Source organism: Lactuca saligna, chromosome 7 (assembly GCF_052625555.1).
Source record: "Lactuca saligna cultivar CGN05327 chromosome 7, ASM5262555v1, whole genome shotgun sequence".
NCBI lineage: Eukaryota > Viridiplantae > Streptophyta > Magnoliopsida > Asterales > Asteraceae > Lactuca > Lactuca saligna.
Genome location: NC_136423.1, coordinates 181037485 through 181063427, shown reverse-complemented (window position 1 = coordinate 181063427; position 25943 = coordinate 181037485). Strand labels below are relative to the sequence as shown.

Below are 25943 nucleotides of genomic sequence, written 5' to 3'. Positions count from 1 at the left end.
ACACACTATCTTCCAGTGATACCTGATCCCAAACTCCCAAACTCAGAAAAGGACAAACCCAACTGCTACTACGATCCCACTACTGGCTCCCCAGGATCCGAAAACTCTAATGGTCTGTCATGCTTCCAGACCGCCCCCTTCAAGATTTTACCATGTTATTCGCTCCTTGAATAACAGATCCAAAAACTTACAATCGATCTATTTATGAGAATCTATTTTCAGGATAGAAAAAAACTCACCTGCAACTGGAGGTCGGCGTCGTTGCCGGAGGCGGCGAAGCTTCTGATGGCATCGTCAATTGCGGAGATAGCAGATGATTGCAATCGAAGAGGTGGAAGGAGAAAAAATTTTATTTAAGGCTTCAATCGATCTAGAGCTAAAATCAATAGTAGAAGATGGACCTTAGCTAAAGTCAACGACTTCTAACCACCGATTAAGACAGACTAATACATGTTGGAGATTGCGATTGAAGGAGTCGGGAATGGAAACTGTAAAGCCGTCGGCCAAACCACCAATGGCGCACATTGGATAAACTAAAAAACTGGGGCCATAACCGAATTTATAATTCAGATTGTTGCGAAAGAGAACGACGATCGGAAATCGGAAAGAACAGCCACAAAATTGAGAAAATAGAGTATAGATAGAAAAGATGTACTGGTGTAGAAGACGGTGGAACAACTTCGTCGGTGAAGGGGAACAGGATTCATATCGATAATAAAAATTAGGAGAAAACCCTCCGTGAAAGATGATTCGGAGCAAATAAAAATCTTGGTGTGCAATTTCAACAAATGCAAAAGAAACCTTTATTGTGTTCGCCGGTATTTGTGTAGATAAAAAAATTGAAGACGGAGAATCGAATTGAATTACAGGCGGCGGATGAAAGAGAAATCAAAGGAAAAAACGATGTTGTACTACGTGTATAGATATCAAGCAGTATAGTGGCGAGGGCAGCAGACATGTACCATTTCAACGACCAGAGCCCGATATAAGCGAGGCTCAAACCAGCCAGCCAAAGGAAATATGGTTTGGCTTGGCTCAAAACCTGCTACTGTAGATAAGAGCAATCGAAATTAATTGTATATATAATATATATCAAACATGTTGCCTAATTTTATATACGAGGAAACACTTGAGATATAAAGTAATGGAAATCATAAACCTTAATAGAAAAAATATATTATAAAGTATATCAAATTACACAAAACACAAAAACATGTGAATGAGAGCACTCGACAATAATTTAATCTAGCCACAAATATCATGAATGCGATCAAATAAAAAACATTATAATCTCCGGATCAATCAAATCGCCTGAGCTCTATAATGGAATTTTCTTTTCTTTTGATATTGTTGTACAATCTAGTTCTTGGAAGGTGGTGGAGCAAAGAAAGGAATATTGGGAAGAGTTGTTGGAAAGTTAGGGATGGTAGGCATAGAAGGCAATGGAGGCAAGGAAACTTTGGGCATGTTAGGGATGCTGGGTATTTGTGGTAGTGGCAGTGTGGGGATGGTGGGCATTTGTGGTTGTGGCATTGTCGGGATTGTTGGTATCTGTGGCTGTGGCATTGTCGGGATTGTTGGTATCTGTGGTTGTGGTAGTGTCGGGAATGTGGTTGCTTGCAGCAAATTGCGGGAAGCAAAACACATCTCATTTGTTGTAATTGAGAATAGTGCAATTGCAAAAATGTAAAGGTAGGAGGTGGAAGCCATTGTAGGATTTTTTTTGAGTTGCTAAAGATGAGTCAAAAGATTCTGAGAGGTGATCGAAGATTAATGAAGTAGATTAACCTGTGAAAAATAATGTACAAGGCACCAAGTATAAATAGGTAATGCACAGTGATATGATTGATCAATAAATAATCAACGTGTCATGAGTTTTTTTTGAGACTTACATTAATTAGGTTGGTTGGTATGAAGATATCCAAGGCATGTAATGTCGTTAAACAACTTTCTGATAAGAAGAAATTGTTTATTAATTCTCGTATATGTTAGGTAAGCTATTTTGCCACATAATATCGAGAGTTTTCCTTTTATGAAATTAATGACAAACAAAAAAAAAAAGTAAATTCACTCACAATTGCTAGTCAATGGTTTCCTCAACGGCCCAGATCTTGTATCTAAATTTGCTGCATCAATAGCCCTCAAACACCCACAAAATATCGATTATTCTGTTCAATTATTGGACCAATGTGAAAATCCCTCCGTCTTTGCTTTAAACTCTCTAATCAAAGTTTACTCCAAGAGAGTTCAACTCCTGAAAAAAGCTTCGATTTCTATAAAAGAATTGTAAAATCGAATCATAAACCTGATAATTACTTGTTTACGTTCTAGATCAATTCTGCTGCTGTACATGGGACTGCTTTGAAATACGCCTTGGATCAAGACCCACATGTTCAAAGCGGGTTGATTAATTTGTACGCTGAAATGGGGTCTCTTAGGGACTTAAAAGATATGTTTTTTAGCATCAACAACCCAGATTTGGTAACTCAGACAACAATGGTGGTCGCCTGTGCAAAGTTAGGAGATATCAAATTCACACGCCAACAGTTTGAAATAACGCTCGACCGAGATGTGATTGCCTGGAACGCAATGAAAGCAGGGTACGTGCGTTTCGGGGAGCCTTTAAACGGACTCGAACTGTTTAACGCAATGGAAATGAAAGGTTTGAAGGTTAATGTATTATCTGCATGCACTCGGTTAAGTGCTTTAGATGCGGGACAACCGGCATATAGATATATAAAGTATAAAAAATTACAAATCAACACAACTCTTGGTAGTGCACTAGTCCACACGTACGCAAAGTGTGGGGGTATTAAGACGGCAATGAATGTTTTTTTGGGTGATGAAAGAAAAGAATGTGTACACATGGAGTGGTGCCATGGGAGGACTAGCCATGCATGGTTATGGTAAAGAGTATCTTGACCTTTTTACCCTTATGCAACAAGAAAACATCACACCAAATGAGGCCACTTTCCTTTCAATCTTAAAGGCTTGTAGTGTAGCAGGTCTTGTTGAAGAAGGTTGGAAGCATTCTAAATCTATGACCAAAGAGTAGAGCATTATGGATGTATGGTTGATTTATACGGCCGATTGAGCCGTTTGGATGAATCATTACGCTTCATCCAGAGTATGTCATGTGCACCGATTGCTGAAGCATGGGGTGCACTGCTAAATCCTAACAGGATTTATAAAAATGTGGAAATGGCTAAACTTGCGTCTAGAAAGATGGAGGAATCAGAGGCTAACAATGAAGGTGCGTATGTGGAGTTGTCCGTATATGTGGAGTTGTTGAATGTTTTTGCGGATTTTAAGAATTTGAATGGTGTTGATGTTGTGAGGCATAAAATGAAGTCAAAAGCTGTTGTCACGAATTAATTGCTTGTTTTTGTAATTCTTGCAAGTTTAATGGGTATTTTAGTTCTTGCCATTTCAATGCATTTTTTTGGAATGTTTTTAGTTTCCATTGCATTTTTTGTAAGTTTTATAAAACATTTAGTTAATTACTTTAAAAAAAGTCAATTTATAAATTTTTACCACTTAATGCTCTATAATTATTAATAGTGTTATAAGGTATTTAAAAAAATTGTTTCTATTATTAAAAAAAAAAAAAACCAAGCACATTAGATCAGAAAAAAGGAATCTAATAAAACTTAACCGGTACCAGATTGGCCTTAACAATTGCCTCAACAATATTTATTTCGATCCACATTTGCCTATATTTTAATGGGACTCGATTTATGGACGGTTCAGAATCTGACTAACCCAGATTATGTTCAACTCTGGTATTACAAGGTTACTACCCAAATCATGTACATATATGAACATAGATCAAACAAAAGGAATCTAATAAAACTAGCCTTTACAATTGCCTCAACTATATTTAGTTCAGAGAAATTAAAAATCCTCTTACCTTTTATTCATACATATTTATGATTGTGACAAGTGTACAAATTTAACATTTCAATCTAATTTAAGTTAAATTGAATGACACATGTCACCACCTAAATAGGTATGAAGATAGTAGTGATTTGACCCAATTTATGGACCAGTTTAGAATTGGACTAACCCGGATTATGTTCAGCTCTTGTTATTACAAGGTTACGACCCAAATCATGTACATATATGAACATAGTATACGAACTCCCCTTTACCAAACTTGCATACATGGTTCACTATTTTTACTTCTCACACAACATCCTTTAGTTATGTAAATCTTATCACCCATAAAACGTAACAAGATTTCACATAAGTGCAAAGAAAATAAAATTTTCTACCTAGACATGGAATTGTAACTTTTGAATTATTTATTAATAATAATAATTAATGGTTTTAAAATAACTAATGGATGATCTTTCATAACTTTTTAATAGTAATAACTAGTTTAAAAATAATGCACAATATTAATAATTAATAATAATATCAAATCATAATACGTTTTTTCACGTACAACCAATGGTTAGTATTTTAGAATATCATCATAATTGAAATTCGAAATTGACTAGATAAGTAAAATTTGGATTAAATAATCATGATAATAGTTAAAAGTATAACATTAAATCTAGAATTAATTAAATTTAGTTTTAGTTACACGGAGACAGAAGGTGGAAGCCATTGATTGATGTAATTTTCATATGTGGTGCACTAATAGAAACGTTGGTATCGGTGATGGACATTTCCATCGGGAAATCCGTCGCTAAGGCCATCAGTTACGAATCAATGATCGCTAATGGTCGGCAACGGATCAACGAGGGATGGGGTTCGCGGAAGACTTTTCGATCAAGTACATTTTGTCAAAGATCTGTCGCTAATTATCGTCGCTTATCCGTTGTTGATTATCTATAAAGGAACAATTTTTCTATATATTTAATGATTGTTACTAATATAATTAGCAATGGTCTATTAGGTGTTGAATCTATCACTAATCCGTACCCAAATGTCACATATAAAATTCCAAATTAGCAAAGAAATAATAACAATGTTTACACCAAATTAAACATTAAGCCATATCATTTTATTAATAATAACATACTTTCAACTCGAATAAAAAAACTAGCAACATACTTTCAAATTAAATGTTCCCATAATTAGAAATTATATGAACATGCTATACTAAAAAAATGGAAATTTTCAATACCATAAACATGCTTTTCCATCCACTTTTGGCGATAGTGACAAACCAATCAATCATATGGTAGTGGCTGTAAAAGAATGAAAAAAGTAAATGTTTTATATAGTAAAAGCACATGCTAAGAAAGCAACGAACATCATAAAGAGGTATAGTTAATACTATTTTTTTCCACATTAAGTGCTTTAAAGATATAGTGTTTAATTGATGTTTAAGAACACTTGAGAAGATGGAAGATATAACTGGCAAAATACAAGACTTGTTGTTGGTTGCCATATTTGCTTCCTGAAATCATATCACAAACATCAAAATTAGAGCTAAAAAGTTATAATCCAAATATGGATAGTAGCAACTTCACGAATATATGACAAATTAATTGAAAGAACAAAATTATAAAGGCTAAAAGTTATAATCCAAATATGAATAGTAGCACTTTGTATATAACTACTAAAGTAGTTTGATGTCTTTCAAAATTGTAGGCATGGGAAACATAATAACAACATCACCCAATCCTTGATAAATGCTTCTAGCTTTTCATTTAAATATGTAACAAAATGTTTCGCATATCAATCTTTAGATTATAAATTTAATAATTAAAATTCAAATATTTTTCCTAGGGGTTAGTAACAAAAGTACTGCGTAAAGTATAGGGCTTTTGTATAATATTACTTATATGAACTTACCTTGAAATACTTATTTCATTATCTACACATGGGTGGTTGCCAATGTCTCAACTCTTAGTACATATACACAGTGCCGGATCCAAGATCAAAGTAAAAAGCTATCCCTAAAATTTTCCCTTGCCTACCTCGGGAACCACCTAGATATGCTTATGGTAGCACACCTGTCTTGTTCATGTAACACCATAAATTTTCAAACAAAATTTTCAATTTTAAATTTCCGACGTCACATATAATAATTCAAAAAATCTCGAGTATCGATGTCATAACGTATTTCGAAATAGTTTTCAAAAGTAATTATCAAAATTCAGGATCCTCATTCATGACTCTTTTCTTTTGTGTGTAAAATCGAGTCGTCACCTTCCCGCGATCCTGGTAATAACCTGAAAGGCATAACACATAACACGGTAAGCACACATGCTTAGTGACTTTCCCAAAATATCACGTGCATACAATTAGCCACTCATTACTATAACTCTACGAGACCTTCCAGTCAATGTGTCTCAGGGGACTTTAGTCCCATAATCCTGGTAGACCTTCTGGTCCAAATCATCTTGACCTTCCAACCCATACACCGTTGACCTTCCGGTCCACATCATACTACTCATGACATATCATAGAACATACATATCATATAACAACATACATCACATACTCATTATAGCACATAAAACCTTCCGGTCACACATAATTACCACTCTAGGTAAAGTATAGTGAGAAGACTCACCTTGAAAGCAACCAACTGACAGCCTCGCACTCGGAAATCTTGACCTAGCTTTCACCTAACACATAGGATAAACATCCCTTAGCAATACTTACTCATACTCAAATACATCCAAGTTTATTATTTTTCTCTGTCTAACTCGTGAAGTGGGTAAAAGACCATTTTACGCCTCCATGGCTTCCATCACACATGGTTGACCCAACCCTAAAGTCAACTGTAGTCAAACTCGAGTCTACAGTCTAGATCTGACCCGACTCGGCGAGTGCACCCTTGTGACTCGTCGAGTCCACTCACTTTCTCTGAAGTTTCGCGAGGATTCAAATCCACTCGTCGAGATAACCCCACAACCCGCCGAGTTAGTACACGATTCAGCTTGACCAGGAAAACCCTAGCCGACTCGTTGAGTCGTCTCATGGACTCGACGAGTCTATCCAACCCTTTTCTCATTCAGACGATTTCAATCAGATCTATCACTCTAAACTATAGATCTATCATCTCAAGGCTCAATAATCACGTAAAGCTTCAATCTTTACGTTCATGCATGATGATATTGCTTCAAAATGCCATTACATGCCCTCCATGAAAGATTTAGCTCATCAGTCATCATTTGGACAACTAAAGTTGGGGCATCTAGTCTTCAAGGACCTCACAAGGTTCAGATATGAGGTTTCCCTCCTCAGATCATGTCTTAATTATCTCATAGGCACAAAAGAAATGCAGTAAAACCCTATAACTACCAAGATCATGAAATCTAACCAAAATAGATGAAAAGGATGCAAGTTTATACCTTCTACAACAGTTCCACATGAAGAAATGCTAGATCCACAACCACTATCTCGTATCTTGCTTGAATCATGCTCTTTTCCTTCCATAAGACCCACCAAATTACTTGATTTCATCATAAGAACTATCTCATGGATCCAATGGCAATTTGGGGCTTCTCATCGGAGGTATGAGGCACACCTAAGGTCATAAGTTCCCTTAAATAGGCCCCAACCCCGGAAACTTAGGTTTTCTCTGCCCATAACCTACTCGGTGAGTCTATCCTTCGACTCGTCGAGCCTGCTCATTAAATCTACATAATCAACTCGGCGTGACTCGGCGAGTCAGACCTTCGACTCGTCGAGTCCCTCCTAAATCCTCAAAAATTAAATTGCAAACTATCATACCCGAAATTACGGATGTTACAATTCTCCCCCACTTAATTTGATTTCCCTCTTGAAATCGTTCTTTAGCACCTCACAGATCAATACCTAACAGCCCGCGAAGCACTACCCAAGAGGATTTCATACCACACACTATCTTCCAGTGATACCTGATCCCAAACTCCCAAACTCAGAAAAGGACAGACCCAACTGCTACTACGATCCCACTACTGGCTCCCCAGGATCTGAAAACTCTAGTGGTCTGTCATGCTTCCAGACCGCCCCCTTCAAGATTTTACCGTGTTATTCGCTCCTTGAATAACAGATCCAAAAACATACAATCGATCTATTTGTGAGAATCTATTTTCAGGAGAGAAAAAAAATTCACCTGCAACAGGAGGTCGGCGTCATTGCCTGAGGCGGCGAAGCTTCTGATGGCATCGTCAATTGCGGAGATAGCAGATGATTGCAATCGAAGAGGTGGAAGGAGAACAAATTTTATTTAAGGCTTCAATCGATCTAGGGCTAAAATCAATAGTAGAAGATGGACCTTACCTGAAGTCAACGACTTCTAACCACAAATTAAGACAGACTAATACACGGTGGAGATTGGGATTGAAGGAGTCGGGAATGGAAACTGTAAAGCCGTCGGCCAAACCACCAATGGCGCACATTGGATAAACTAAAAAACTGGGGCCATAACCGAATTTATAATTCAGATTGTTGCGAAAGAGAACGACGATCGGAAATCGGAAAGCATAGCCACAAAATTGAGAAAATAGAGTATAGATAGAAAAGACGTACCGGTGTAGAAGACGGTGGAACAACTTCGTCGGTGAAGGGGAACAGGATTCATATTGATAATAAAAATTGGGAGAAAAACCTCCGTGAAAGATGATTCGGAGCTGATAAAAATCTTGGTGTGCAATTTCAAAAAATGCAAAAGAAACCTTTATCAGGTTCGCCGGTATTTGTGTAGATAAAAAAATTGAAGACGAAGAATCGAATTGAATTACAGGCGGCGGATGAAAGAGAAATCAATGGAAAAAACGATGTTGTACTATGTGTATAGATATCAAGCAGTATAGTGGCAAGGGCAGCAGACATGTACCATTTCAACGAGCCCGATATAAGCGAGGCTCAAACCAGCCAGCCAAAGGAAACATGGTTTGGCTTGGCTCAAAACCTGCTACTGTAGATAAGAGCAATGGAAATTAATTGTATATATAATATATATCAAACATGTTGCCTAATTTTATATACGAGGAAACACTTGAGATATAAAGTAATGAAAATCATAAACCTTAATAGAAAAAATATATTATAAAGTATATCAAATTACACAAAACACAAAAACATGTGAATGAGAGCACTCGACAATAATTTAATCTAGCCACACATATCATGAATGCGATCAAATAAAAAACATTATAATCTCCGGATCAATCAAATCGCCTGAGCTCTATAATGGAATTTTCTTTTCTTTTGATATTGTTGTACAATCTAGTTCTTGAAAGGTGGTGGAGCAAAGAAAGGAATATTGGGAAGAGTTGTTGGAAAGTTAGGGATGGTAGGCATAGAAGGCAATGGAGGCAAGGAAACTTTGGGCATGTTAGGGATGCTGGGTATTTGTGGTAGTGGCAGTGTGGGGATGGTGGGCATTTGTGGTTGTGGCATTGTCGGGATTGTTGGTATCTGTGGTTGTGATAGTGTTGGGAATGTGGTTGCTTGCAGCAAATTGCGGGAAGCAAAACACATGTCATTTGTTGTAATTGAGAATAGTGCAATTGCAAAAATGTAAAGGTAGGAGGTGGAAGCCATTGTAGGATTTTTTTTGAGTTGCTAAAGATGAGTCAAAAGATTCTGAGAGGTGATCGAAGATTAATGAAGTAGATTAACCTGTGAAAAATAATGTACAAGGCACCAAGTATATATAGGTAATGCACAGTGATATGATTGATCAATAAATAATCAACGTGTCATGAGTTTTTTTTGAGACTTATATTAATTAGGTTGGTTGGTATGAAGATATCCAAGGCATGTAATGTCGTTAAACAACTTTCTGATAAGAAGAAATTGTTTATTAATTCTCGTATATGTTAGGTAAGCTATTTTGCCACATAATATCGAGAGTTTTCCTTTTATGAAATTAATGACAAACAAAAAAAAAAGTAAATTCACTCACAATTGCTAGTCAATGGTTTCCTCAACGGCCCAGATCTTGTATCTAAATTTGCTGCATCAATAGCCCTCAAACACCCACAAAATATCGATTATTCTGTTCAACTATTGGACCAATGTGAAAATCCCTCCGTCTTTGCTTTAAACTCTCTAATCAAAGTTTACTCCAAGAGAGCTCAACTCCTGAAAAAAGCTTCGATTTCTATAAAAGAATTGTAAAATCGAATCATAAACCTGATAATTACTTGTTTACGTTCTAGATCAATTCTGCTGCTGTACGTGGGACTGCTTTGAAATACGCCTTGGATCAAGACCCACATGTTCAAAGCGGGTTGATTAATTTGTACGCTGAAATGGGGTCTCTTAGGGACTTAAAAGATATGTTTTTTAGCATCAACAACCCAGATTTGGTAACTCAGACAACAATGGTGGTCGCCTGTGCAAAGTTAGGAGATATCAAATTCACACGCCAACAGTTTGAAATAACGCTCGACCGAGATGTGATTGCCTGGAACGCAATGAAAGCAGGGTACGTGCGTTTCGGGGAGCCTTTAAACGGACTCGAACTGTTTAACGCAATGGAAATGAAAGGTTTGAAGGTTAATGTATTATCTGCATGCACTTGGTTAAGTGCTTTAGATGCGGGACAACCGGCATATAGATATATAAAGTATAAAAAATTACAAATCAACACAACTCTTGGTAGTGCACTAGTCCACATGTACGCAAAGTGTGGGGGTATTAAGACGGCAATGAATGTTTTTTTGGGTGATGAAAGAAAAGAATGTGTACACATGGAGTGGTGCCATGGGAGGACTAGCCATGCATGGTTATGGTAAAGAGTATCTTGACCTTTTTACCCTTATGCAACAAGAAAACATCACACCAAATGAGGTCACTTTCCTTTCAATCTTAGAGGCTTGTAGTGTAGTGGGTCTTGTTGAAGAAGGTTGGAAGCATTCTAAATCTATGACCAAAGAGTAGAGCATTATGGATGTATGGTTGATTTATACGGCCGATTGAGCCGTTTGGATGAATCATTACGCTTCATCCAGAGTATGTCATGTGCCCCGATTGCTGAAGCATGGGGTGCACTGCTAAATCCTAACACGATTTATAAAAATGTGGAAATGGCTAAACTTGCGTCTAGAAAGATGGAGGAATTAGAGGCTAACAATGAAGGTGCGTATGTGGAGTTGTCCGTATATGTGGAGTTGTCGAATGTTTTTGCGGATTTTAAGAATTTGAATGGTGTTGATGTTGTGAGGCATAAAATGAAGTCAAAAGTTGTTGTCAAGAATTAATTGCTTGTTTTTGTAATTCTTGCAAGTTTAATGAGTATTTTAGTTCTTGCCATTTCAATGCATTTTTTTGGAATGTTTTTAGTTTCCATTGCATTTTTTGTAAGTTCTATAAAACATTTAGTTAATTACTTTAAAAAAAGTCATTTTATAAATTTTTACCACTTAATGCTCTATAATTTTTAAAAGTGTTATAAGGTATTTAAAAAAATTGTTTTTATTATTAAAAAAAATTAGACCACGGTACCGGTACCAGACTGGCCTTAACAATTGCCTCAACAATATTTATGTCGATCCACATTTGCCTATATTTTAATGGGACTCGATTTATGGACGGTTCAGAATCTGACTAACCCAGATTATGTTCAACTCTGGTATTACAAGGTTACTACCCAAATCATGTACATATATGAACATAGATCAAACAAAAGGAATTTAATAAAACTAGCCTTTACAATTGCCTCAACTATATTTAGTTCAGAGAAATTAAAAATCCTCTTACCTTTTATTCATACATATTTAAGATTGTGACAAGTGTACAAATTTAACATCTCAATCTAATTTAAGTTAAATTGAATGACACATGTCACCACCTAAATAGGTATGAAGATAGTAGTGATTGGACCCAATTTATGGACCGGTTTAGAATTGGACTAACCCGGATTATGTTCAGCTCTTGTTATTACAAGGTTACGACCCAAATCATGTACATATATGAACATAGTATACGAACTCCCCTTTACAAAACTTGCATACATGGTTCACTAGTTTTACTTCTCACACAACATCCTTTAATTATGTAAATCTTATTACCCATAAAACGTAACAAGATTTCACATAAGTGCAAAGAAAATAAAATTTTCTACCTAGACATGGAATTGTAACTTTTGAATTATTTATTAATAATAATAATTAATGGTTTTAAAATAACTAATGGATGATCTTTCATAACTTTTTAACAGTAATAACTAGTTTAAAAATAATGCACAATATTAATAATTAATAATAACATCAAATCATAATACGTTTTTTCACGTACAACCAATGGTTAGTATTTTCGCATATCATCATAATTGAAATTTGAAATTGACTAGATAAGTAAAATTTGGATTAAATAATCATGATAATAGTTAAAAGTATAACATTAAATCTAGAACTAATTAAATTTAGTTTTAGTTACACGGAGACAGAAGGTGGAAGCCATTGATTGATGTGATTTTCATATGTGGTGCACTAATAGAAACGTTGGTATCGGTGATGGACATTTCCATCGGGAAATCCGTCGCTAAGGTCATCAGTTACGAATCAATGATCGCTAATGGTCGGCAACGGATCAACGAGGGATGGGGTATCGCGGAAGACTTTCGATCAAGTACATTTATCAAAGATCTGTCGCTAATTATCGTCGCTTATCCGTTGTTGATTATCTATAAAAGAACAATTTTTCTATATATTTAATGATTGTTACTAATATAACTAGCAATGGTCTATTAGGTGTTGAATCTATCACTAATCCGTACCCAAATGTCACATATGAACTTCCAAATTAGCAAAGAAATAATAAAAATGTTTACACCAAATTTAACATTAAGCCATATCATGTTATAATAATAACATACTTTCAACTCGAATAAAAAAACTAGCATTATACTTTCAAATTAAATGTTCCCATAATTAGAAATTATATGAACACGCTATACTAAAAAACATGGGAAATTTCAATACCATAAACATGCTTTTCCATCCACTTTTGGCGATAGTGACAAACCAATCAATCATATGGTAGTGGTTGTAAAAGAATGAAAAAAGTAAATGTTTTATATAGTAAAAGCACATGTTAAGAAATCAACGAACATCATAAAGAGGTATAGTTAAGACTATTTTTTTCCACATTAACTGCTTTAAAGATATAGTGTTTAATTGATGTTTAAGAACAGTTGAGAAGATGGAAGATATAACTGGCAAAATACAAGACTTGTTGTTGGTTGCCATATTTGCTTCCTGAAATCATATCACAAACATCAAAATTAGAGCTGAAAAGTTATAATCCAAATATGGATAGTAGCAACTTAACGAATAGATGACAAATTAATTGAAAGAACAAAATTATAAAGGCTAAAAGTTATAATCCAAATATGAATAGTAGCACTTTGTATATACCTACTAAAGTAGTTTGATGTCTTTCAAACTTGTAGGCATGGGAAACATAATAACAACATCACGCAATCCTTGATAAATGCTTCTAGCTTTTCATTTAAATATGTAACAAAATGTTTCGCATATCAATCTTTAGATTATAAATTTAATAATTAAAATTCAAATATTTTTCCTAGGGGTTAGTAACAAAAGAATTGCGTAAAATCTAGGGCTTTTGTATAATATTACTTATATGAACTTACCTTGAAATACTTATTTCATTATCTACACATGGGTGGTTGCCAATGTCTCAACTCTTAGTACATATACACAGTGGCGGATCCAAGATCAAAGTAAAAGGCTATCCCCAAAATTTTTCCTCGCCTACCACGGGAACCACCTAGATATGCTTATGGTAGTACACCTTTCTTGTTTATTAGTCGTGTACACAACAACATTTTGATATTTTATAAAATGTAATATAAGCTAGTATTTTAAAAGCACTCCATCATTTTTCGCAAAAATCGAGATGCGACACTGCATTGCCTGGCTAGATACGTGACACAGTATAGTCAATCTCTCTCCAAATACACTCAAATATCTCCTAAATCTCTCCCTCTCTCTCTCTCTCTCTCTCTCTCTCTCTCTCTCTCTCTCTCTCTCTCTCTCTCTCTCTCTCTCTCTCTCTCTCTCTCTCTCTCTCTCTCTCTCTCTCTCTCTCTCTCTCTCTCTCTCTCTGCTCCTGGTATCTGACGCAAAACCACAACCGACAGCCACTCTGGCCATTGATTAATGTGATTGTAATATATTTGTTTTATATTATCTACTTCAGCTTATTATAAGATTTTCATAATTTTACAGTAAACGTAAAATGAAATAATTGTTTTTAATAACTTATATTTTTAATAATTTTTTGTTATGTAGTGTTAATATATATCAAACATGTTGCCTAATTTTATTTATGAGGAAACACTTGAGATATAAAGTAATGGAAATCATCAACCTTAATAGAAAAAATATATTACAAAGTATATCAAATTACACAAAACACAAAAACATGTGAATGAGAGCACTCGACAATAATTTAATCTAGCCACAAATATCATGAATGCGATCAAATAAAAAACATTATAATCTCCGGATCAATCAAATAGCCTGAGCTCTATAATGGAATTTTCTTTTCTTTTGATATTGTTGTACAATCTAGTTCTTGGAAGGTGGTGGAGCAAAGAAAGGAATATTGGGAAGAGTTGTTGGAAAGTTAGGGATGGTAGGCATAGAAGGCAATGGAGGCAAGGAAACTTTGGGCATGTTAGGGATGCTGGGTATTTGTGGTAGTGGCAGTGTGGGGATGGTGGGCATTTGTGGTTGTGGCATTGTCGGGATTGTTGGTATCTGTGGCTGTGGCATTGTCGGGATTGTTGGTATCTGTGGTTGTGGTAGTGTCGGGAATGTGGTTGCTTGCAGCAAATTGCGGGAAGCAAAACACATCTCATTTGTTGTAATTGAGAATAGTGCAATTGCAAAAATGTAAAGGTAGGAGGTGGAAGCCATTGTAGGATTTTTTTTGAGTTGCTAAAGATGAGTCAAAAGATTCTGAGAGGTGATCGAAGATTAATGAAGTAGATTAACCTGTGAAAAATAATGTACAAGGCACCAAGTATAAATAGGTAATGCACAGTGATATGATTGATCAATAAATAATCAACGTGTCATGAGTTTTTTTTGAGACTTACATTAATTAGGTTGGTTGGTATGAAGATATCCAAGGCATGTAATGTCGTTAAACAACTTTCTGATAAGAAGAAATTGTTTATTAATTCTCGTATATGTTAGGTAAGCTATTTTGGCACATAATATCGAGAGTTTTCCTTTTATGAAATTAATGACAAACAAAAAAAAAAGTAAATTCACTCACAATTGCTAGTCAATGGTTTCCTCAACGGCCCAAATCTTGTATCTAAATTTGCTGCATCAATAGCCCTCAAACACCCACAAAATATCGATTATTCTGTTCAACTATTGGACCAATGTGAAAATCCCTCCGTCTTTGCTTTAAACTCTCTAATCAAAGTTTACTCCAAGAGAGCTCAACTCCTGAAAAAAGCTTCGATTTCTATAAAAGAATTGTAAAATCGAATCATAAACCTGATAATTACTTGTTTACGTTCTAGATCAATTCTGCTGCTGTACATGGGACTGCTTTGAAATACGCCTTGGATCAAGACCCACATGTTCAAAGCGGGTTGATTAATTTGTACGCTGAAATGGGGTCTCTTAGGGACTTAAAAGATATGTTTTTTAGCATCAACAACCCAGATTTGGTAACTCAGACAACAATGGTGGTCGCCTGTGCAAAGTTAGGAGATATCAAATTCACACGCCAACAGTTTGAAATAACGCTCGACCGAGATGTGATTGCCTGGAACGCAATGAAAGCAGGGTACGTGCGTTTCGGGGAGCCTTTAAACGGACTTGAACTGTTTAACGCAATGGAAATGAAAGGTGTGAAGGTTAATGTGTTATCTGCATGCACTCGGTTAAGTGCTTTAGATGCGGGACAACGGGCATATAGATATATAAAGTATAAAAAACTACAAATCAACACAACTCTTGGTAGTGCACTAGTCCATATGTACGCAAAGTGTGGGGTTGTTAACACGGCAATGAATGTTTTTGGGGGGATGAAAGAAAAGAATGTGTACACATGGAGTGGTGCCATGGGAGGACTAGCGATACATGGTTATGGTAAAGAGTATCTTGACCTTTTTACCCTTATGCAACAAGAAAACATCACACCAAATGAGGTCACTTTCCTTTCGATCTTAAAGGCTTGTAGTGTAGCGGGTCTTGTTGAAGAAGGTTGGAAGCATTCATGACTCTTTTCTTTTGTGTGTAAAATCAAGTAATTTGGTGGGTCTTATGTATTTCGAAATAGTTTTCAAAAGTAATTATCAAAATTCAGGATCCTCATTCATGACTCTTTTCTTTTGTGTGTAAAATCGAGCCGCCACCTTCCCGCGATCCTGATAATAACCTGAAACGCATAACACATAACACGGTAAGCACACATGCTTAGTGACTTTCCCAAAATATCACGTGCATACAATTATCCACTCAATGCTATAACTCTACGATACCTTACAGTCAATGTGTCTCAGGGGACTTTAGTCCCATAATCCTGGTAGACCTTCTGGTCCATATCATCTTGACCTTCCAGCCCATACACCGTTGACCTTCCGGTCCACATCATACTACTCATAACATATCATAGCACATACATATCATATAACAGCATACATCACATACTCATTATAACACATAAAACCTTTCGGTCACACATAATTACCACTCTAGGTAAAGTATAGTGAGAAGACTCACCTTGAAAGCAACCAACTGATAGCCTCGCACTCGGAAATCTCGACCTAGCTGTCACCTAACACATAGGATAAACATCCCTTAGCAATACTTACTCATACTCAAACACATCCAAGTGTATTATTTTTCTCTGTCTAACTCTTGAAGTGGGTAAAAGGCCATTTTACCCCTCCAAGGCTTCCATCACACATGGTTGACCCAACCCTAAAGTCAACTGTAGTCAAACTCGAGTCTACAGTCTAGATCTGACCCGATTCGGTGAGTGCATCCTTTTGACTCGTCGAGTCCACTCACTTTCTCTGAAGTTTCGCGAGGATTCAAATCCACTCGTCGAGTTAACCCCACAACTCGCCGAGTTAGTACGCGATTCAGCTTGACCAGAAAAACCCTAACCGACTCGTTGAGTCGTCTCATGGACTCGACGAGTCTATCCAACCCTTTTCTCATTCAGACGATTTCAATCAGATCTATCACTCTAAACTATAGATCTATCATCTCAAGGCTCAATAATCACGTAAAGCTTCAATCTTTACGTTCATGCATGATGCTATTGCTTCAAAATGCCATTACATGCCCTCTATTAAAGATTTAGCTCATCATCCCTCATGTGGACAACTAAAGTTGGGGCATCTAGTCTTCAAGGACCTCACAAGGTTCAGATCTGAGGTTTCCCTCCTCAGATCATGTCTCAGTTATCTCATAGGCACAAAAGAAATGCAGTAAAACCCTATAACTACCAAGATCATGAAATCTAACCAAAATAGATGAAAAGGATGCAAGTTTATACCTTCTACAACAGTTCCACATGAAGAAATGCTAGATCCACAACCACCATCTCGTTTCTTGCTTGAATCATGCTCTTTTCCTTCCATAAGACCCACCAAATTACTTGACTTCATCATAAGAACTATCTCATGGATCCAATGGTAATTTAGGGCTTCTCATAGGAGGTATGAGGCACACCTAAGGTCATAAGTTCCCTTAAATAGGCCCCAACCCCGGAAACTTAGGTTTTCTCTGCCCATAACCTACTCGGTGAGTCTATCCTTCGACTCGTCGAGCCTGCTCATTAAATCTACATAATCAACTCGGCGTGACTCGGCGAGTCAGACCTTCGACTCGTCGAGTCCCTCCTAAATCCTCAAAAATTAAATTGCAAACTATCATACCCGAAATTACGGATGTTACAATTCTCCCCCACTTAATTTGATTTCCCCCTTGAAATCGTTCTTTAGCACCTCACAGATCAATACCTAACAGCCCGCGAAGCACTACCCAAGAGGATTTCATACCACACACTATCTTCCAGTGATACCTGATCCCAAACTCCCAAACTCAGAAAAGGACAAACCCAACTGCTACTACGATCCCACTACTGGCTCCCCAGGATCCGAAAACTCTAGTGGTCTGTCATGCTTCCAGACCACCCCCTTCAAGATTTTACCATGTTATTCGCTCCTTGAATAACAGATCCAAAAACTTACTACCCCTCCGATTCACTCGTTGCGACTGATAGAACAAGTTGAAGTTTCCGCTCACTTAAACCAAATATATTAAACAATCCAGATCATTTCCGAAATGAAAGGGTCACGTCACACCAAGGACTCATCCGCATAACTGCAACAAAATCCAACTGAGCAATGAATTCTAAATACCCCGGCCTTGGGCACAAGAAGAAAATCATGTTGCTCCACAAAATCTTCCGACTTCTACAACTATGTACCTCAGCTCTCTCCCTGATATCCCTTTCAACACTGAGCAGTTGGTCAACTCTTGGTCCCACAACTGAACCTCTAAAGGTTATCCATAACATACCCAACAATGTCTCTTTGACTACCTTCTCTCCACAACCATCTCGGCCCACTGTGACACACAAGTCAAGAAGTTTGCCTTACCACAAACGAAAACTACCACTTCCCCCCTGAATTTGATACACTCGACCTCTGACATCTACTACCCATTAGCTCCATGCGTTTCAAGATCCTTTCCATTCCAACGAACTAACCCACTCAGGTCCAAAACATTCGATAATGCACAATGCCTCTCAAGATGCAACTCACCACTAAATCTGGAATCTTATTTCGCCTTCTCGATACGCCACTAGGGCCAACTCAAACTTGAGAGTCTGACTTAAAATCAAAATTGGAACCACTCATCGTAATTAAGTATTCAACTCATAACCCATGACCCGCAACTTATGCATACATCCCTTCTCCATTTCCTTCTGCTTATGATAACCATACCTTAACTCAGAATATGATAACTCCCAACCATTAGGGAGACCCCAGTCTTGCCCATGGCCTGACCACCAGGTTCCTACAGACTCAAAGATAAGGCTACCTAAGCCTAGGAACTCCTCTGTGTCATGTTTCGACTAGCGAAGACTACGACTTCTCATAGTTCCACAACGCTCTCTCTTTATGCTTGGCGAATACTATGTCTTCCCGCAGTATCACCACACCATCTCGTTGACTGGTGGATACTACGGCTCCCCGCAGTACCACAACACCCTCTTGCTGACTGGTGGATAGTGCGGCTCCCCGCAGTAGCATCACAGCTTCTCACTGACTGGTAAATACTACGGTTCCCCGTAGTATCACCGCACCCTCTCACACTAACCAATGGATGCCACAGCTCCCTATAGTCTCACAACACTTTCTCTTACCACCCCACGATCTCATACTCAATCGATGCTATAATGCGTTCACTAACTCTTGTTCTGTGGCACAACATAGATAGGTGAACTCACACCCCTCCAAAATAAGCACCACTACTACCATCGGTAGCCGCCATGCCAAGGCCCATCTTTTCGCTACTAATCACATTCTTACATAATCTCACTTGATATCATTTGGCCAAAGGGCTCCTACTGGAACCATAGATACCCGCTACACCACATGCCAGCTCTTAACTCAAACTCGAAATATTTTGAACCTTGGGACATCACACTCAGATATCTCAGAACACCATTACAAAACTTCATGATGCCTTGCCTCTATCAGTGATCTCATACTCACAACATCATGCTCAGATACCGCATTGCTTCATCAGAATCTCGCAACCAATCTTCCTCTTGCACCACTTGCAACCTCGAAGTATTCCACTTCCCAATCTTGAAGTACATATCCATCATCAAAGGCTTAGAACACGTTGACGAAAACCCGAAGCTCCGCTCTCTACTGATCACTACCCACACGAAACTACTCAGGCCACTCCTGAAACTGGTTGACAAACCATTTGCCGCCGTTCCTGGGGTAGGGATCACAATTTATACCTACACTTGCAAATCTCTACCATTGCACCCTAAATCCAGCGATCCCATTGCACTCGAATTCAACATACACAAATTTCGAAAATCCTAGGCCACAATGAATTCTCCAATCAATGATCACCTTTCAGGGATCCACTCATCCTTTCCAAAACGTGTACTCGGATCTTTTCCTGCCCGACACCTTGCCTCCTCCTTTTCTAACTCAGGTCTCACATGCTCGTACCGCAGTTTTCCATAACCATTTCTCTGGCCGCACTTGAACAGATCACCGATCCCCTTACTGGAAAGCTTGTTCTCCCCTACTCAGGGTTTGAACCATCACCATTTGGCACGACCACAACCTACTCAGTAGACTGTCCCACCAAGTATCTCACACTTGACTATTGGCTGTATAATGCAATCCTACCAAGGACTTCCCCAAGGAAACCAAACTATTCCCATAAGTCCCGTCCCTGACAGCATCTCAGAATCCTCCCCACATAACTGCCTCTAGACACTTTGAGGCCTCAGACGGATACACCGCCGGAACCCCACTGTTCCGAATCCAATCAGGAATAGTGCCCTCTCACATACTTGACTCTAACTTTTCGCCCCGCTTACCCAAATCGAAAATAATCCTAAAAGCACAGACTTCATCCTCATTGTCGATACACAATGTGGACCACTAGGGCCACTGCCCCGGTATACTCATCTCATCCACCGGAAACTGACAATAACAATACACCAATCTAAACAAAGCACCTCTTCGTTCCCATCCGTCTTAGTCCCACTAATGACTCTTTCTTGGTATAAGAATACCTTGCAGCCAACATATTGCCCAAATGTTCTGGTGAAAAGGTCACCATGCTTGCTACCCGACATGGTTTACCTTCAACTGCAACCTGCAGAAAACTGAAATAGCACTACCCAAGTCACAAAAAGTGAGATCTCCACTATCGGCTGGTTGCTCAGCCCAGACCGTATTCTTCCATAATGCACCATCCTTACTCATCCCTGAGTCTTGCAACTCCAATTGGCATCTCACAAACAATCCCTTGGAGCTAACTTGATTTCCCTCTCAAGGGATGCTCCACTAAAACTTGTTCAACATGGCCTTCTGGCCCCATACTCTTTCTCATATGATCTCAGTCTAGACAATCACCACGGAATAACTGGTAAAACTAGAAGCACTAACCGCCACATGTCATGGTACTCAAACCGTGTGGCCACCTCTCGATTTGTTATGAATCATGGTACCCGTACCATGTTATCTCCTTTTAATCTACTACAAATCAGGGTACTCGAACCATGTTCTCTATTCTCAATCTGCCTCAAATCATGGAACTCGAACCATAACATCACCTCTCGATCTGCTACAAATCATGGTACTCGAACCATGACATCACCTCTCGATCTACTACTTATCATGGTACTCAAACCATGACATCACCTCTCAATCTACTACTTAGAATCCTCCGGAATAGCCTCCTGGATCACTGCGGCCACCTCATCATGAATCATACGGAAAATCTCATCATCGCTAACACTGCTGCTCTCCAGTGTGTGTGTCATGTACCATCCATGTCGTCTCACAACATAAAAGAAATCAGAGACTCGCTCGAGTATACTTGCATTCTATCACTCAGCCCTACTTATTCCTTAGCATCCCAAGGATTCTTACTTGGACTGCTCACTGATCCGGTGTTTCCAGTAGTACGAGCCCTATACTACCTTCCACACCACATCAGTATTCACCCCAAGTCCTCCTCCTAGGATTCCAGATCACAAGTACTCTACATTATCACCCACAGGCCACTTTCCAGTAGACCTCTTACAAGCTCCTCTATGCTACTTACTCACTCTCGAAGTAACTCATAGCAGCAGTAACGCCTAGGCTAAGGCATCACAAATCAGGCCACTCTAGTCCTAGATATGAATACCTAGCCTACTCTCTAGCATGCATAACATATCACATAATATCTCATAACATATAACGTAAGGGTATTTTGGGAAATCATCGTTCGGGTGTTGGCTGATTGTACACACTGCTCCTTTCCGCTTTCTTGAAAATCATTTAATTATCTTAGAAAATCGTTTCTTTTTGAAAACTTTTCTCAAATCCTCAGTTTGAGTTCAGATATGCCCGAAGGTTTATTTGAATCCCTCAAACCATGGCTCTGATACCAACTTGTAACATCGTAAATTTTCAAACAAATTTTTCAATTTTAAATTTCCAATGTCACATATAATAATTCACAAAATATCGAGTATCGATGTCATAACGTATTTCGAAATACTTTTCAAAAGTAATTATCAATATCCAGGATCCTCATTCATGACTCTTTTCTTTTGTGTGTACAATCGAGCCGCCACCTTCCCTCAATCTTGATAAGAACCTGAAACACATAACACATAACACGGTAAGCACGCATGCTTAGTGAGTTCTCCAAAATACCACGTACATACAATTAGACACTCAAGGCTATAACTCTATGAGAACTTCCGGTCAATGTATCTCAGGGGACTTCCGTCCCATAATCTTGGTAGACCTTCCGGTCCATATCATCTTGACCTTTCGGCCGATACACCATTGGCCTTCCGGTCCACATCATACTACCCATAACATATCATAGCACATACATATCATATAACAGCATACATCACATACTCATTATAGCACATAAGACCTTCCGGTCACACATAATTACCACTCTAGGTAAAGTATAGTGAGAAGACTCACAGTGAAAGCAACCAAGTGACAGCCTCGGACTCGAAAATCCCGACCTAGCTTCCGCTTAACACATAGGATAAACATCCCTTAGCAATACTTACACATGGTTGACCCAACCCTAAAGTAAACCATAGTAAAACTCGAGTCCACAGTCCAAATCTCACCCGACTCGGCGAGTGCACCCTTGTGACTCGTCGAGTCCACTGACTTTCTCCGAAGTTTCGCGAGGATTCAAATCAACTCGTCGAGTTGACCCCACAACTCGTTGAGTTAGTACGCGATTCAGCTTGACCAGGAAAATCGTAACCGACTCGTCAAGTCGGCTCATGGACTCGGCGAGTCTATCCATCCCTTTTCTTAATCAGATGATTTCACTAAGATCTATCACTCTAAACTATTGATCTATCATCTCAAGGCTTAATAATCACATAAAGCTTCAATCTTTATGTTCATGCATGGTGTTATTGCTTCAAAATGCCATTACATGCCCTCCATGAAAGATTTAGCTCATCAACCCTTCATTTGGACAACTACTGGGGCATCTAGTCTTCAAGGACCTCACAAGGTTCAGATATCTGAGGTTTCCCTCCTCAGATCATGTCTCAATTAGCTCATAGGCACAAAAGAAGGGGAGTAAAACCCTAAAACTCCCAAGATCATGAAATCTAACCAAAATAGATTAAAAGGATGCAAGTTTATACCTTCTACAACAGTTCCACGTGAAGAAATGCTAGATCCACAACCCTCATCTCGTTTCTTCCTTGAGTCATGCTCTTTTCCTTCCATAAGACCCACCAAATTACTTTATTTCATCATAAGAACTCTCTCCTGGCTCCAATAGCGATTTAGGGCTTCTTACAGGAGGTATGAGGCGCACCTAAGGTCATAAGTTCCCTTAAATAGGCCCCAACCCCGGAAACTTAGGTTTTCTCTGCCCAGAACCTACTCGGCGAGTTTGTCCTTGGACTCGTCAAGTCTGCTCATTAAATATATGTGATGAACTCGACGTGACTCGGCGAGTCAGACCTTTGACTTGCCGAGTCCCTCCTAAATCCTTAAAAATTGAATCGCAAACTATCATACCTGAAATTCCGAATGTTACAGTTCATAAGCCTTGTACACTTTTCCCCCTTCCCCTCACCTTCTATCTCCATTACTAGTTATAGACTCCAACCAACACACCTTTACTTTGGATCCCTATAACACTAAGCATAGTCAAAACAAAAATTAGACAACATCAAAGACACATACAAGCTCTACTTAGTTCACCTCTTTTGATTATGGTCAAAACCAACACAAAATAAGTGAAAAATATATAATCTTTTAAACAACATTAAAATCAAAGTATCAGACACATATATCTTAGAGTCTTGATGATGGGGTGAGATAATTGCCAAATTTAGGTCAATTATCGCTTTACGATTAAGCATGATTACGTTTAAATACATATGTACTAAACGTAATGTAACCTATATAATTCATTTTGATGCAAATAAAGTTTATACACTTTGAAATGTCTCCGGGATATCACAAAAATCATCGATATGTTTAGATCATCGATATATAAACATTTTTCATTATACATAAGTAATGATTAGATACATATGCTTTGATTAGATATATGTATTAAGTATCATTATGTATAGATGATACACTAAAAAAAGTACACGTAATTACGAAGAACGGACATAAAGAACATCGAAAAAAAGAGCTCGTATGAGAAAGATACAATTATCCAAAGAAAACGAAACAATGAGCAGACAACACATGAACCGTAATCGTAACAATGGAATGTCAAACAGTTTGTTTGACTAGCTACCCTACTCTTCGCAACAACATTTTGATATTTTATAAAATGTAATATAAGCTAGTATATTAAAAGAACTCCATCTTTTTTCTCAAAAATGGGGACCCGACACTGCATTGCCTGGCCAAAAACATGGCACACTGTAGTCAATATCTCTCCAAATACACTGAAATATCTCCTAAATCTCTCTCTCTCTCCCGGTTTCTGAAGCAAAACCGCGACCAACAACGTCTCTGGCCACCGTCTGCCACCTCCTGCCGACACTCGGACACCGCCTGCCACCCTTCGACGCTGACATCAACCTTTAACAGCAGTTATGTCAGCATCGCCACCACTTTTTCCGGTACCGTCGATTTTTCCGGCGAAGCTCCGCGAAGATCGGGCCAAATGTTTGGCGAGTTGCTATTCAATTTCTAGTGAAGCGTCGTTATACTTCTGACAACTTTTTCGGGCTTCTCTCCTTAGTCTTTATTAAACCTATGCAAACATAACTATGAGTTTCATGACCCTTTTTATTAGATTTTCGAATTTCAGGGGAGAATACATGTCAAAATGATTATAACACTATTGTTTTAATTTCAAAACATATGCTTATGCTTACAAACTTATGCATTTGATATATGCGGTTGAACTTATGTTTACAAAACTTAGGCATTTGATATACGTTGTTAGGCTTACACCTAGAAACGTTTTTGTACAAGTTAGGGCTTATGAACTTATAGAACATATCACTCAATGGTTACATGAGACTAATTCTTTACCTAAATGTAATACATAGTAGACCCCTTACTTATATCTATTAATCTTTGTGAATGAGGGAATTTGTGACAATAGTCAATTTCGGGTCAAGCCTAAGTCGATCAAAGTCATCAAGTCAAACTGGTCAACTCAATTAAACCTGGTAGATTAGGGTTGTGATATGTAAATACTGTACAACCCACTATTTTAATGAGAAAACATCACTTGGAAAAAGTCGTGTGTTTAATTTTCCTTAGCCTTAGTGCTAAACAATGAACAAAAACGATGAAACAATGTTACATACTCACCGAGAGTGTGAAAGATCCTAAATCATGGCTTAACGGAGTTCACGGACCTTGCGTTGCGGAGCCACACACTCACAATTGTCACACATGAAACCTCTCTCAATCGTTTTCACTCTATCTCTCTCTCTATTGTCAAATCTCTCCTAAACCTCTCTAAGTATGCCAAATCTCTCTATATGATAAATCTCTCCAAGAATGTCAAATCTCTCCCAAATATCTCTTTATATGATAAATCTCTCCAAGAATGTCAAATCTCTCCTAAATCTCTCCAAGTATGGGAAATCTCTCCTAAATCTCTCTCAAAAGTTCCTGTAACTTTTCATAGCCTTTCAGGCCATCCCGACTCTTAACCGGGTCAAAAACGGCTTGAAACGGGGTTAAAACGAGTAAAATACCCTAAAAGAACTGAAAAACCCTTTATAGGGCCGAAGCCTCTTAGGGC

The 25943-nt window shown here is 38.0% G+C and overlaps 3 pseudogenes; all 3 read left to right on the top strand.

Annotated features, from left to right (window-relative positions):
* Positions 1–2074: 2074 nt before the first annotated feature.
* LOC145007511 (putative pentatricopeptide repeat-containing protein At5g40405 pseudogene) lies at positions 2075–3375 on the top strand (annotated as a pseudogene).
* Positions 3376–9858: 6483 nt separating this feature from the next.
* LOC145007510 (putative pentatricopeptide repeat-containing protein At5g40405 pseudogene) lies at positions 9859–11159 on the top strand (annotated as a pseudogene).
* Positions 11160–15209: 4050 nt separating this feature from the next.
* LOC145007509 (putative pentatricopeptide repeat-containing protein At5g40405 pseudogene) lies at positions 15210–16171 on the top strand (annotated as a pseudogene).
* Positions 16172–25943: the final 9772 nt, after the last annotated feature.